Source organism: Cyprinus carpio, chromosome B25 (assembly GCF_018340385.1).
Source record: "Cyprinus carpio isolate SPL01 chromosome B25, ASM1834038v1, whole genome shotgun sequence".
In the NCBI taxonomy this organism is placed as follows: domain Eukaryota; kingdom Metazoa; phylum Chordata; class Actinopteri; order Cypriniformes; family Cyprinidae; genus Cyprinus; species Cyprinus carpio.
Window position 1 is genome coordinate 1606779 of NC_056621.1, and position 15503 is coordinate 1622281.

At 39.3% G+C, this 15503-nt stretch overlaps 1 pseudogene; it reads left to right on the plus strand.

Moving 5' to 3' along the window:
* Positions 1–1995: 1995 nt before the first annotated feature.
* Positions 1996–15203, plus strand: LOC109072825 (annotated as a pseudogene).
* The last annotated feature ends 300 nt before the right edge of the window (positions 15204–15503 follow it).

Sequence of the window (15503 nt, forward strand, 5' to 3'; positions counted from 1 at the left end):
TTTAATAAACAACACTTGAGAAGAGATTAGGAGATATAACGTAGGGAACCTTCCAGAAAACACTGATTTCACGGCCAATTGATGGCACGTCCTTCCTATATTATTATATATATATCTGTGGGGTGTGTGTGTGGGTGATGTGTTGTGTGTGTGTGTGTGTGAAAATAGAAATAAACTGCAGTATATTGTAGACGGTTTAAGAGTGCAATCAAAGAAGTCTTGTTGCTTTAAATATAAAATTGGTCAAAATATAAGCATAGATATGACGTAAGAGAACATGTCCTAGGCTGCCAGCAGGCTGCAGTGTAGAGAGGTTGTTTGTGTTGTATTGTTTATCAACAGCAGAGGGCAGTAGAGACTGATACTTGTGTTTATCATCATGTATCACCAGCAGAGGGCAGTGTAGAGTTATTAACGCTAGAGGTCAGTGCTGTGTGTTTCTGTTCCGTGTCACCGGCAGAGGGCAGTGTAGAATTATTTTGGTGAATTCACACTCAAATTGGAGATTTAAAGCTTCATTGGCATGTTTAAATGATTTACATGGCCGATGCATTAATAAACATTAGGTTAGGCGCCGTATTGATGTCACTTACTGTATAAACGTGACAAATCACGTTTTACTTCTATCCCTCACAGCCTCGTGTTCATTCCCTCCAGAAATTAATAAATAAACATGGCTCTACTCTGACTAGGCTCTGTTTCCATACAATAAAATAAACGTGTTTCTACAGTCCTCTGTGTGGTTTCGTTATATACTGTAAGAATGGTACTTTCTGCTACTTTTTTTTTTCTTAGCACTTGTTTTAAATTAGGTTAATGATAATTACTACCTCAAACCCAAATCCCTGCAGTAACCTTTGGACATTTTTAGATTTTAATGAACATTTTATTAAACCCTTTTCCTCCCAAAGGTTCCCACAGTGTAGGTGATTTCAGCTTTTTAACTGATACCATAAAGTATTAACATGTTTTTGATTTGCTTTTTACACACAATAGGCCATCGTAGTCTCATACTTGGAGTGAATTGATGTAAATGTATGCTCATTTGTCTTTAAAAAGGTATATTTTATTTATACTGCAGATTATCTAAAATGTACTGTGGTAACATCACGTTTTTGGGCATGTTGCACCGTTTGAAGTACTTTTATGAAGTATTATATACTTCTATTAAGAAGCTGCCCCTTAAACTAATGTTACTTATTTTTGCAATATTGATAATGACACAGTAGTCAACATTTGAAGTGGATCAAAAAAGTTCATCACAGTTGTCCTAAGACAAGAACACACTTTGTTTTTAGATTTTAGGACAACTTTGATGAAAGGGTTTGATTCGCTTCAAATGTTGACTATAGTGTAATAATAATAATAATAAACACCTTTTAACTTTAGTTCTGTTTCAGTTTTGTTCAGATTTTGTTCATTATAAAAAAATAAAAATAAAAAAATAAATAAAAAACATTGCCCCTAAAACAAATTTAACTTATTTTTGGAATAATGATTATTAATAATAATAATAATAATAATAATAATAATAATAAACACCTTGTAAACTTTATTTCTGATTCAGGTTTCATGTTTTGTTCGATTCTAAACAAACAAACAAACAAACAACGTTCTCTCCGAAGTGTGGATAGGGTTCGCCCTCGAGCGCGCGCACGCACGCACACACGCCCGTGCGCACGCGCAGTCTCCGCCTGCAGATCGGTCCGTGGCGGCTGCGGCTGTGCTCGCTGAGTCTGTCCACCGACACCGAGAAGAATCTGTCGTGTTTTTCCGCTGCGGTTCTTCGCCCGCACCGCCGTTTATGGGTCCGAGCCCGAGCGAGGGGGCCAGTTGATCTGCTCGGTCCGTTTACGGCCACGGTTTGGAAACAGTCTCGTATGAAATCGGAGCCGGGCGTTATGCGGCTAAAATGAGGCCGACATGCTGAAGAGTGTCCTACCTATTACATGCTTTCATAATCCTAATCCGAACATGAAGTGAAATCCCACCGTGATGGCTGATGATCAATCACAAACAAAGCCCGGTCGCTCCCCGGAAAGGTCGCATGCAGAGCACGAGGCGACGGCGCGGCGCCTGCCGTACAACAAGATCCAAGAATTCAATTGGTTAAGCGATGCGATCTGGGTCCGATCTCAGACACACTCATGCTACCAGCTCCAGCAATCATTCGGAGTGTTGACGAGACGGGCGTGCGCTCGGGACCGAGATGTCTCGCATTTCACCTGAAGGCCGTATGTTTGATTGTTTACACAGGATGTCGATGTTGATGGACCACAGGCCTGTGGTTCAGTGGCATGAGTTGTGTATGATTACCTTTGCGTGGCATATTGGCTTCAGTGCATGGTGATTATGGATGGGTTATGTGCTTGCCTTTAGATTGTCTGATTTCATGCATGGTACATTGACTCCAAATGCAAAATGATTTACATGATGTCATTTGCATGCGCACTGATTCAAATTGTGTTCATGTTTCCATTGTAATTAGGATTGACTTTGCCTCCATTGTATTACATGGATGTCTTGTTTATTGCATATATGTATCGATTTCAAATAATATATGGTTTTAGTTGCAAGAGGGATGTTTTGATTTCATTGCCTGCCATGGTTGGATGGTTGTTGACATAGGATGTCTGATGTCAAATGCAGCAGGCCGTGTGTCAGTGCATGGGTTGGGTATGATTTTTTATTGGATTTTTGTTGCATTTTGGGTGCGTTATCATTGCATAGATGGCTGATGACAATGCTTGGATTTGGTTTATTGCAGATTTCAAATGTCACCTGCATGGGATGTCTGATGTCAGTGCAGGTGATATGGTGGTTAGATTGCATTAGATTGGTACATCTGAGTTTCAATGCAACTGATACATTATGTCATTTCATGCGACTGTTTCGGAAGTCGTTTCCTGTTTCCATTGCATTTGGATGCCTCAATTTATATGCATGGGTTTTCTGGTGTCACCGCATGGGATTTCAGATAATATCTGGATGCAATGCATGTGGATGTCTGATTTCATTCCAGGAATTGTGTTATTTCGTTGCATGGCATATCTAGTTTTTATGTGCATGTGAATATGTCTGGTTTATGACTGCATTAAATTGTCTGATTTATTGCTTGCATACGATGTCTGGTTTTATTTATGGATTTTCTGATGTCACTGGGTTTATGTATGCTTTCTAATTTCATTCGGATGTCTGATTCATTTTCTTGCATATGATTTTCTAGCATGGATTTTTTTTTTGTCTGCATGGGATGTAATTGCAAAGGATGTCTGATTTCTTTTTCCATGGCATGCATGTAATGTATGATTTGCGATTATGTCTAATATTTAATTTCTTTGTATTTAAATGTCTGATTTTAGTTGCAATGAATGAGTGATTTCATGCATGGGGGTGATGTCTGATTTGATCTCATGGATTTTCTGATTTCATTGAACAATATGCATTTAAAATCTGACATGCCATGCAGTGACATCAGATGAAATCAGACATCATCTCCATGCATTAAAATCACTTACATCCAAATGCAATGAAATCAGACATCCCATGCAGTGACATCAGAATGTCCCTAGCAATTAAAACAGATGTGCTAATGCAGTTAGAAATCAGACTTATAAGATCAGACATAAGATTCAAAGGCATCAGACATACTACTACATGCAATGACATCCGAAAAACCAATGAGACAAAATCAGGGACAATGTCCCCATGCAATAAAAATCAGGCATCATATCCAAGCAGTAGAATCTTGCAATGAAGTTAATCAGACTTATTGGCATTTTAAATCAGATATGCCATGCATTAACAAGTAATATCTGATTTAAGTGCGCATGATTATGTCTGATTTCTAATTGCATTTTTGCGACATCTGTTAAAAATTGCTTTGATTATATGATGTCAGATTTTATTGCATGGATTTCTGATGTCATTGCATGCCATATCTTTTTTCAAATGCAGGAAAATGTCTGATCTCAGTACATGATGTGACTGTCAAAGTCTGGTTTCTAATTTTATTGTATTCGGATGTCTGATTTAAGTTCAATGGATGCAGGATTTCATTGCTTACATTCTATGATTTCAGTTGCACAGGGATGATGTGTCTGATTGCCTTTGCATGAATGTTTGATTTAAGTAAATGTGACGTCTGAAGTCCACTTACACCTCAATTTCCTATAAAAATCAGACATGAAAATGATTTTAGATGATCTACATGCACTTAAAGTCCATAAAAGCTTCACTTCTCCAGAGAAACAACAAACCTGTTAGTTGAATAGACAAGTGGTGTAGAAATGCACCTGCCCTGACTCGACCTTTGACACCGTCATTAAGAATGGAAAGAAGAGCCGGTGGTGCTTTTTTACGATTCTTTTATCTTAAAACAAGCGCACACCACCATCCAAGAAATGCCCTGCCTGTTATCAGGACCCTAACAGCATGTCTCCCCCCCACCACTGTGTTCAAACTTGAATCACAACTGCTCTAATAAGTGTTTTTCTTATTTTTACGGCAAATCTGTACAATCAAAAGTGGAGAGTATATTGGTAAGTATCTCATGTTATTAATTATGAACGTTTTAGGCAATGTGCTTCCAGGTTTTGTATATCCAGACAGATAATTTGGACTCTAAATTAGGGATGGGCGATATCTTATCATTTGTGAGATACTGGTAAAATTCTCCCCCACGCTAAGATTAGTCTTCCCGCGATAAATAATAACGATAAAGCCTAGTTGTTGACATATTTCTGTGTGCGAACGTGCGAGAGTAAATGTAATACAGTAGCACAGCTCTGCATGTGTATGAGCCTGTTTACAAACCTGCTGTCCACAAAGATATCATTTTTGTGATTCGTTTTCCCCAAATTAACTTATAAACATAGTCGAATGTTTGGAATAACTTCTTTTATATTATATACAGTGATAAAGGCTATGTCGATTAGCATTGCATTATAAATGTACTGTATCCTTAAAAAATAAGATTGCTTGAAGAACACAGATAAACCATATATTTTTGTGTAATCGTATGTTTATTGTCTTTAAGATTCATCCAGTTAAAAAATTTCTCTAGCTACAGCGATAAAAAAAACTGGATGCCTTTGTCCATATTAGGGATTTCCTGGAGCGTCATCAGTAATGGCTTCCAGTATGAATTAAACAGTCAATACATTACGTGTGTACTCAGTAATGCTCACAACACCCTCTTTTGGGTAAAAATAGGAAAGATAATAGTTTTTCTAAAGAAACAGAATTCCCTGAATTATCGTCATTGATATTGTTATTATTGCAATAAGTGCTAGAAATGATTGTGATGTATTTTAAGCCCATATTGCCCATCCCTACTTTTAAATTTAGATTCTGCATTAGCGATGTTCAGAGTTGTTGTTTAAAATGCAAATGCATTCTATATTAATCCAGCAAGTTGCAACGTTGCTTGACAAGTGTACGCTGTAATAAATTATAATCCTCGGTCAATACATTTTAAATATTAATTATAAATGTAACCATTTATGAATATTGAAGTCTTATTGCTATTTCCACTGTTTATTAAATTAATTGGCATTTCTAGAGATAATATTTGGTAATATATTGCATTTAATATTATAAATATCTTTGTTAATGGCCTTTTGGAAAAAAGACTTTTCATGGGAATAATATTTAGTTTTTTTTCTATCAAATATCAAACGAAAAATGCACATTGCTTTGTGGGATACAGTATTGTGCGTCAAGTGCTCTAGTTGTATAATGCACAATTGGGCAAGTGTAGAAGATCATAGAAGTGTTACGTGCATACAGACAATTAGGACAGTATGCATACTGCATGCTGCAGTGATAGTATGAGTATTGTGGTAGTACGTTATTTAAACTAGACATTTAAAAATGCAGATTCATCATTTAGGTTTTTTTAGATGTAGAAGCATTGCATTTACACAAATGTGTTTATCTGTAATCTGTGAATGTGAATGAGGTCAGTAGTTTGTGAGTCATATGAACAATTCTGATCATGTTAAGAATATGTTAGTGATATTCATTACTTGAGTCATATGAACAATTCTGATCATGTTAAGAATATGTTAGTGATATTCATTACTGTCTGATGGTGTGATTTATTTTTAGTTCCAGCTTTACCCATTGTTATTTGTCAACAGCCAGCGAGTGTGTCTTAGTGTCCTGCTATGTCTGTATAGTCATTTATTATGATATAATTGCTATGATAAAGTTGTCATAGTTCTCCTTAGTATGTTTGTAGTATTTACACCAATTTTCACTCCAAAATTGCTAGTAAAGTTCATAAATAATTATGAATATGCTGCAAGTAACACATTGAATTAAATGTGCATTCCTCTTATTTAGAAAGATTGAAATATGTCAAAATGTACTCCACTAATCTGTTTTTATTTACAACTTTGTGAAATCATTTTTACGGTGTATCTGAATGTTAATGCAAATTCTTTAATATTAAAATATTTTTCAACAAAGTACTGACATGTTTTTAACATTTAAAAGCGCTTGCATGTTTTCAAACAAAATACTAACATGTTATTAACATTTAAAAGTACTAACATGTTTTTTAACATCTTAACAGTAATAAAAAAAAAAAAAATCTCTCTCTTTTTTTTCATACATGTACAAATACATGTTATTTAGCTTCCTGTAAGGCTTTAAATGAAGGAGTCGTTCATTGCAGTTGTCTTAGCTTGTTGTTTTTCAGATGATTATCTTTTGTTGAGAAATGTTTTGTTGTTGTTGTCAGAGGCCTTTTTAGTTTGCTGTGAAGTGGCATTTTCCATAAAGTTAGACACACTAGACAGAAATATACCAAACTTTAAACCGATTATAGCTTTTATAGCTAGTTATAGCTTTTGTGGGATCCTGTACAGCATATATATATATAAATGTGTGCCATGAATCAGAAACAAACAGTTGTATCCACGGAGGCCGTAACCAGGAAGATGAAAATAGGAGCACTTGTGGTGGCAGCAATGGTTTCCAGGAATCATTTACCTTCCATGTGCAAGAGCCTTAAGCTGCCGTCACACTAGATTTAAAACAAGCAGAATGATTGCAGATACTTAAGCCAATAATTTGGGTACCAGGATATGATGTCACACTCTAGGGCTTCTGCATTGAATTAAAAAAACACTATTTAAATGGTCTAATATATCATATTTATTGAGCTTTTAATATACCAGATTTTACTTGAAAATTAATTGGTGATCCTAAATAGAGACATTGTTGTGATGCTTATATGCAACAATAATGAAATGTAAATTAATAGATTGGAATTGACCGGAGTGGAATTGTATACAGTAGATTGGAATGGATTTAAATAGACTGGAATATAATAGAATTAGAATGGAATGGAGTTGAATTGAGTAGATTGGAATGAAACGGATTGCAATTGCATAAGATTGGAATTAAATAGATTGAGATAGAATGGATTTGAATAGACTGCAATGGAATGAAATGTATAGATTGGAATAGAATATAATGATTGGGAATAGAATTGAGTGGGGTTGTGTAGAATGGAATGGATTTGAATGGATTGGAATAGAATACAATGAAGTAGAATTGTATAGATTGGAATGGAATTGAATGCAGTTATATAGAATGAAATTGAATAGATTGGGAATGAAATGGATGTGAATAGACTGGAATAGAATGGAATGGATTGGAATTGTATAGATTGGATTTTTTTTTTTTTTTTTTTATAACATGTTTTAAAGAGTGTGTTGGTTGGGACAACATGACGCAGAGCAGCATATTACTTTTATAAAATGCCTGGAACAGCAATATGATAAAAGACACCAATGTTCACTTAGTAGTTTAATCATAATCAAAATAACTCTTCACCAGTTAATTGGTACGACTAGCTGTTTGTAAAAGCATTATACAATCGACCTTCAAACACAACTCATCCAAACTGAATTTAGAGGTTGCATTATAAATATGGGACAAAAGACAGTATTGTGTGCTAGAATACAATGTACAATATACAATATAGCCACAGTCAAAAAGAGCATTTTGTGTTTTGTTGTTCAGGGATTGTGCAGTAACACCTGTTTGCATTGCTATTCCATTCATCATATTGCATTAGAATGATGCTTATCAATAACACCACAGTCATTACTGAAGGTGTTTTAGTAACATAATAAAGCCTTAAACAGAATAAGAATAAGGCTGTTTGCTTTGGATGGAAGGATTGTGACAGCTACCTCGTACATTTAGGAAATAACAGTGAATTGTCTTTATTTTTTTTATTTACTCTCATTGGCTGTCAAGCCTCACCCCATTCATGAGCGCTGGTTTCCCCTAGCAACAAAGAGGCGAATAGAATAGGACGAGGTGAGAGGAATTCATTCTCACCAGCCAATTAAATGCCTGCGCGCTGAAACGACGTGTTGCCAGTGTGTCAGCATTGACATGCATGTTTACTGTCAGGGTTTACATGGCAACCGGCTAAGAGCAGGGCAGGATTGCAGGTTTGCTGCTGGTCATATGTGCAGACACGCTCCGGTACTGTGTGCCCGGCCGACTCGAGGAGCTCTGGCTCTCCCCGTACAATACGCAACCTTGCGGAAATGAATGCAGGAGAAGACAGTGATGTCATGGGCCTTGGAGTCTTGCAGGGGCCGAAAATCAAGGCCTTTAAGTGAATTTTAGTGTGTGATATTGGTGTGGGAATTTGATATTGTGCATGATAAGAATACATTTTCTGCTATGTTTTGGAAAAAAAATGTTACAAAAACAAGCAAAATAGCATTTTTGCTGCGGTGGAATTTTTTTGTCATTTTCATCACCACCAAATATATAAACTTTTATTGGGGAAAAACTAAGGCTGAATGATTATGGTTAAACCTAATGACCAAAATTATTTTGCTTTTCGTTCACGTGAATGCACTTTCACAAATTTAACCATAAATTAAGAAAGTGTGAGGTTTATTTTATCTCTGTACGTTATGATAACATGAAAAACTTTAAGCAGAGAGATTCTTAATATTAATTAATATAATTGTATAATAAGTTAATGTTTTTCTGTTTTTCACAAACAATAGTCAATAATTTTATAGTACACAGATGATGCTTAAATAATAAGTAAAAAAATATGATCATGATTAAAATATAATTAATCTCGCAGCCCAAAACTCTGAGTTGTTCCTAAAATGCTTGATGTGTCATTAAATCATTACAATAATAATAATAATAATTTTTAAAACTGCAAAATTGGCATACAAAAAAAAAAAAAAAATTGAATGTTGCACATGCTGGGTTTTTGTTTTTTAGAGTATCTGATTAATAAAGCAATGGTAAAGCAATGATTTAAACAAGTTGCCAATTGCTAAAACAAGCCAAATAAACTTTTTATTGGAAAAAAAACTATTGTTCTAAAAAAACATGGTGTGACTGAAATTTTTGGGGGAAAATACATTTAGATTAGTCATAGAATTTCACTGATTTTAACACTTATGTGTAATACTTGCACGTGACTGTTAACATGCTGTGATTTAAAAAATAATAAACTTGTGTGATCGCCCTTGTCTCATAATCCTTGCATTGTTCATTTCACACAGCAAGATGTTGAGAAGTTTACAGATATTGAAAAGCTCTACCTCTACCTTAAGTTGCCTTCTGGTCCCAGTAGTGGCAATGATAAAAGGTACATATTATTTTTTTATCTACCTTATTCCTTTCCATATCCCCCTCCTCTCCTTTATGATTTCAACACCACCTCATGAACCATTTGTGATTTTTGTGCTTTGCAATTTCAAATACACTCATATGTCTGATAATTATGATTGATTCATGTTTACATTCGGTAAAACATGCATATATGAAATGCATTTATGAAACCAAATCAAAGCATATGCAAGTATATATTTTTTTTGTAATATTGTCTAATTTCAATTTTGTTGTCAGCTTCAAATTGTTTCATGATTCATTCAAGCTTAATCATTTCACCTTTAAAATAAATTGTGTAAATTATGACATTGCAATACCAAGCTTCCTCCTGTGTTTTATCATTTGTGTCCCCTTATCTGTCCATCATGTCAACCCCTCTTTCCCAAACATGATGTCCAATAGAACTGAAAATCAGAGGGGCTCTGCAAGTCCTGCGATATGGTACTACAACTTTAACTATATTAAAGGGAAAAGAATTTTGAAGTAATATGTAACATTATATATTATATAGGACCAACAGACGTACACACAGCTTTCTGCTGCTACACCATCACTGTTTCAAGCCGCCCCCCCTCTTTCTGTTTTCCCAATAGTGACCAGAACTCCATGTTCATCGAGCCGAACTCAACAGATGTACGCATTCAACTGGATCCGAAATCACTTGGAAGAGCACCCGGAAACCTCACTGCCAAAACAAGAGGTGTATGATGAATACAAGTGAGTGGTTTAATGCTGCAGTATTGGACGGAGTTTGTGTTTGCTTGTACTCATCATTTTCTCATGCTGTGTTTCAGGAGTTATTGCGACAATCTGGGCTACCATCCTTTAAGCGCAGCTGATTTTGGAAAGATCATGAAGAACGTTTTTCCGAACATGAAGGCACGCCGTTTTGGGCATGAGGGGGGAAGTCAAAATATCCTTTTGAATGGAAAAAATCTGATGTGTTTTGTATACTGTAGATTGCAAAATGCAATACACCTAATGCATGACAACATTTGCTTTTGAAACAGTTCGTATGCATTGAGAATTGTTGTGCACCTTACAATGCATTATACGTACTGCTACAGCGGCTGAGAAAAAAAGCATTTGTGCACATGCCGTCACTCCCTAACCTGGAGTTGCACAAATCAGGAGATGGGGTGAGTATCCTGTTCCTGTCAAATCCAAAACAAGTGATTCATATCAGTTTATTTTAAATGCCCTGATTACAACAACATTATGTGCGGGTTTGATAACCAGATCCCCTCTTATCCCTCCTCTTCTTTAGTGTGAGTTGTTGGAGTCGACTGGACAGTCTCCCAGTGCTGAGGATGAGATGCGTTCGGCAGCTTGCGGTCTGGTCTGCGAATGGGCTCAGAAGGTTTTGAGTCGCCAGTTTGACAGCGTGGAGGGACTGGCACGCTTTCTTCTCAACAGTCATTATATAGGCACTAAGTCCATGGCAGCTCTGACTGTTATGACTGGAACCCCAACAGGCAAGAAACCAAAAATACTTGCATACAAATCTAGATGATGCATGAAAATGTTGGTTGTAGCAGCTGCTGGTTTACTTGTGTGGCATTCAAACTTTGTTCATTTCTTGTTTCTAACTTGAATCTCTTTGATAAAAAACAGGTATGAAAACCCCTACGCCTGCCTCTGCCTTTGTGCCAACTGGTGAAGCCAACTCATTCCAGCCCCAAGTGAAGACCCTCCCTTCACCTTCTGTAGATGCCAAACAGCAGCTGCAGCGGAAGATCCAGAAGAAACAGTAGGAGCAGAAGCTCACCTCTCCTTTGCCCACTGATGCCCAGGCCAGAAGGGCAGAGGACAAAAGGGCACACCTGGCCCTGGATCCAGCCTGACCTCTGGAAGTCCTGCCCTACTGTCCCCCCAACCAACCATAGGCATTGTGGTTACTGCTGTTCCAAGTCCTATCACAGTAAGGAGATTTTGGTTGATAGCAGGGTATGGATGATTTCACATTGCTTAATGGACAAGTGGTTTAGATTGTGCTTTTGTTTGCAGGTTCAGAGAAGCCGGAAACTAATGACCTCTCCAAGTCCTGTTGGGGCAGCAGAGGGAAAAGTTGTACCTGTTAACTTCCAGGTTGTGACACAACCTGTTAAGCAGTCTCCAAAAACACCCCAAAATATCCCTGCCAGCCCAGTCGGTGATAGGTTGGGTAGACACCGATATGCTCAGATTTTACCTAAACCATCTGCCACAAGCGCCATTGCCCTTCGCTCGCCCCCAACGCTCCTCATCACCAACAGTCCCATCAAGACGGTGCACTCCACGTTAGCTCTGTAAATGTGGTCAAGATGACTGCAATTTCATTAGCACCTAACAGTAGCAAGAGCAGTAGAGTAGTAGTACATCTACCGCGTTGCGACCTGCTTCAGCAGGTGTCGGTAGCACAGCTTCCCTGGAAGAATCTAGCCAAACCCATCAAGGTCAGAATGGGGCATCTGTCATGTCTCTTCAGTCATTGGGAAAGCTGGACGTCCCTCCACAACCCTAACCCCATCAGCGTACACTGTTACCAATGAGGTAAAAGTGACATTTTGAAGCTGTGAATGACAGTAACTTAGCTTCTGCTGTTGATAAACAAAGCACTGCATCAGGGGCAAGTGTACAGGACTCTAAAGAACGAAAGAGCCACTAAATTCAGGGCTTCCAGTGAACCCTCTTTTTTTATTAAGGCATCCCCTGTGCCTGAGAGAGTGGCAAGGGCCAAGAGTGACTCTACAACCCCTTCAAGTACAATCATGGGGGCTCTTGCCCCGAGCAGCAATAACAACAATGATCAACCAGAAAGTACTTTGTATTTAACTGTTACTAGCCAGAATGTAGACGCCGAATTGTCATCCATTTGTGCAGTGGCAACTGCAAGCACTTCTTCTAAAGATGCTGGCCTCGGTCCAAAAAGCCCTCGAAAACGCTCTGCATCTGTATTGGAAACCCATGCAATCCCAGTTAAAAGAGTATTCATTTCCCCGCAACCTTTGGATGTTAGCAGCAATACCAAGCCTGGTATTGTAATAGCAGCTAAGAAGATTCACATACCTGGCACCTCAGCAAGACCAGAGAGTGCTCCATGTAAAGTTACACTAAAACAGAGTAGCTCTCTTCCGACTCAAATCTTGGCTCTTTCTGACACCCCCATTGGAGCCCTGGACACCTCTCAGACTGTTAATCCTCAGAGCTCTTCACTAATTGAGAATGAAGTTGCAGATATTAGCCCGAATGAAAACTGCTTCTGGTAAATAGCACAACTTTACTGCAGCAAATCCCAAGTCACCAACAAATCAGCAGTGATGTTTCTCAGGAGGTATCTGCTGTAAGTAAGCTCAAGAGTTCTCTGCAAGACTACTCACAAACAGATGCAAGTAGAACACAAGCAGATTGCAGCTAATCCCTTACCGTTGATGGCCCAGGCAAATGAGACCACCAGTCAGCTCACTCAGCAGGACATTGTTGATTTTGCAAGAGCCCAAGCAAGCATGGACTATTTCCCCTTCAATGATGATGATATGACCCAGGACAGTATTGTAGAAGAGCTTGTACAGATGGAGGAACAGATGAAGCTGAATAGTAGCTTGCAATCCTACCTGAGCTGTGTTGATATATCCCTACAAGGTCAAGCCACAGTTGGCCAAGGAACAATCCTGTCGCCCCATCAGACAAGTACACAGTTCTATCATTCCTCCCATAGTAGTGCCACTCCAATCCACACGCCAACTCCAACACCCACACCGACACCAACACCTACTCCAACTCCTACCTCTGAGATGCTACCAGGGGGGCATAGTTTCACCAGAGAAAGTCCTTGTTCGCGAATGGCACCTGTTACCCCAGTGGACAGCATCTTAGGTGGGCGCCATACACCCATCAGCACTCCACTGTCAAATTGCAGCAGCAGTGTTCCTCCAAGTCCCATTGAATGCCGCAATCCCTTTGCGTTCACTCCTATAAACTCCAGTATAACTGGATATCATGATGGTAGCGTTGTTTCCAGCAGTCCAGTAAAACCCATGCAAAGGCCAATGGCCACCCACCCAGATAAAGCCAAGCTGGAGTGGATCAACAACAGGTACAACAGCACCGCAGGGTCTCCTGTTATCTCCACAACCTCCACCATTGGTATCCTGCCCAGTTACCAGGATCTGGTCGAGGACCACTTCCGTAAACCACATGCTTTGCCATCCCAGGTCAATCTCTCCAGTGTCAGTCAAGGCATCAGGACGGAAACTTGGGAAGGTTGACAACCGTTTCCCCAGTGCAACAAGGACAGCAAACCACCCTTAGTAGCAAGCAAGAAAGTTTTGCCGTCCCAGCTCCGTTGGACAACAAAGGGACAGGAAGCACATCTGCATCTGGAGGAGGAACCTTCAGGTGTCGCAGCGTTAGCCCGGCAGTTCGCCAGCGTAAACCTTAGTGGCACCACTGCTCAAACAGTCACCACCCCAAGGTCTGTTGTTTCTCCCTTTAATTGCCCCCTGACATCTGAGGTCCTGAACATTTTGTCCAACAACCAGTCTGTTGTCAGTGTCAGCAGCTTGGCCCAGAGGAGCCAGTCAGTTCCATTAAACATCATGATGCAGTCTGAGCTGCTGCCAGTCAGTCACCAGGCGCAGCAAAAGCAATAGTGCTAAGATCACCACTGTGCTTCTTAGCAAGATGGACACAGATGGAGATGATGCAGTGCGAGGGCTAGGTGTAAATAACCTGCCCGCCAATTACACAGCACGGATGAACTTAACCCAAATGTCTGGAGGACAACACAGGGCTTCTCCGGAGGCCCCAACTCCCAGAACCAGCAGCTGCCTCTGGACTCAAGCCCTTCGCCCTTTGACTTCCAGAAGACGGGTTACCTCATAAGCACGGGAGAGGAGCAAGTGACCTTCTCCAGTGGGGACAGTCAAGCACAATCAGGCTCTGGACTGCAACAGCCGGAAGAGCAGCTTCAGCTCCAAGAACCACAATTGGAGCTGCAAAACCAACAGCCTTACAACTCCATAATCAACACCTGCAACTTCCAGCTCAGCAGTTACAACTCCAAGACCAACAGCTGCAACTTCAAGAACCAACCAGTTCTTTGCCAGACCAACAACCATTACAGGATGACCCAGATCTTAGCCAGCAGCACTTGTTGCACCAGACCTCGCAGCAGGTTGTGGATCAGGAGCAGCAAGAGCAGCTGGACTTCAACACTACCGTCAAGGATCTCTTGGGGGAGGACAGCCTCAACCCCAGTTCGCAACTCGTTGGACAAGTGGCATCAGAAACTCAGTGCTGTCGCCTCCGAGTTTTCCAGCGATATACGGTTGACTTCTGACCTTTCGAGTAGCATTACCGACCTGAACACTTTGGACCCCAACTTGCTGTTTGACCCCAGTCAGCAGCAGGACCAATATGAAGACGCCACACTGGAAGAACTGAAGAACGATCCTCTGTTTCAGCAGATTTGCAGCGATACTGTGAATTCTGCTGGTTTCGATTGGCTGGAGAATAAAGACCAGCCAACTGTGGAAATGTTGGGATAATATATGTTCCTGTTCCTTTACTGTTGATGTTGCTGTTGTTGTCGTTTATATTTATGGTTTCTGTTCCACGTTTTGTTTTTTGTATTGCGACGTTTTTGTGTATCCTTTACGTGCAAAAAGTATTGAATGACGTGTCTGTGCAGCATAAAATCTGGACGCATTGGACTGTCCAGTTTTAAAGTGCCAGCCTGAGGTAAATTTCTTACAGGCATGTGCTATATCTGAATTTTTTACAGTTGTTTTGTTTTGTATTCTTGTTGTGTTTTCAAGGATCATTCCAGTCATTTCTCCCCATTCAGG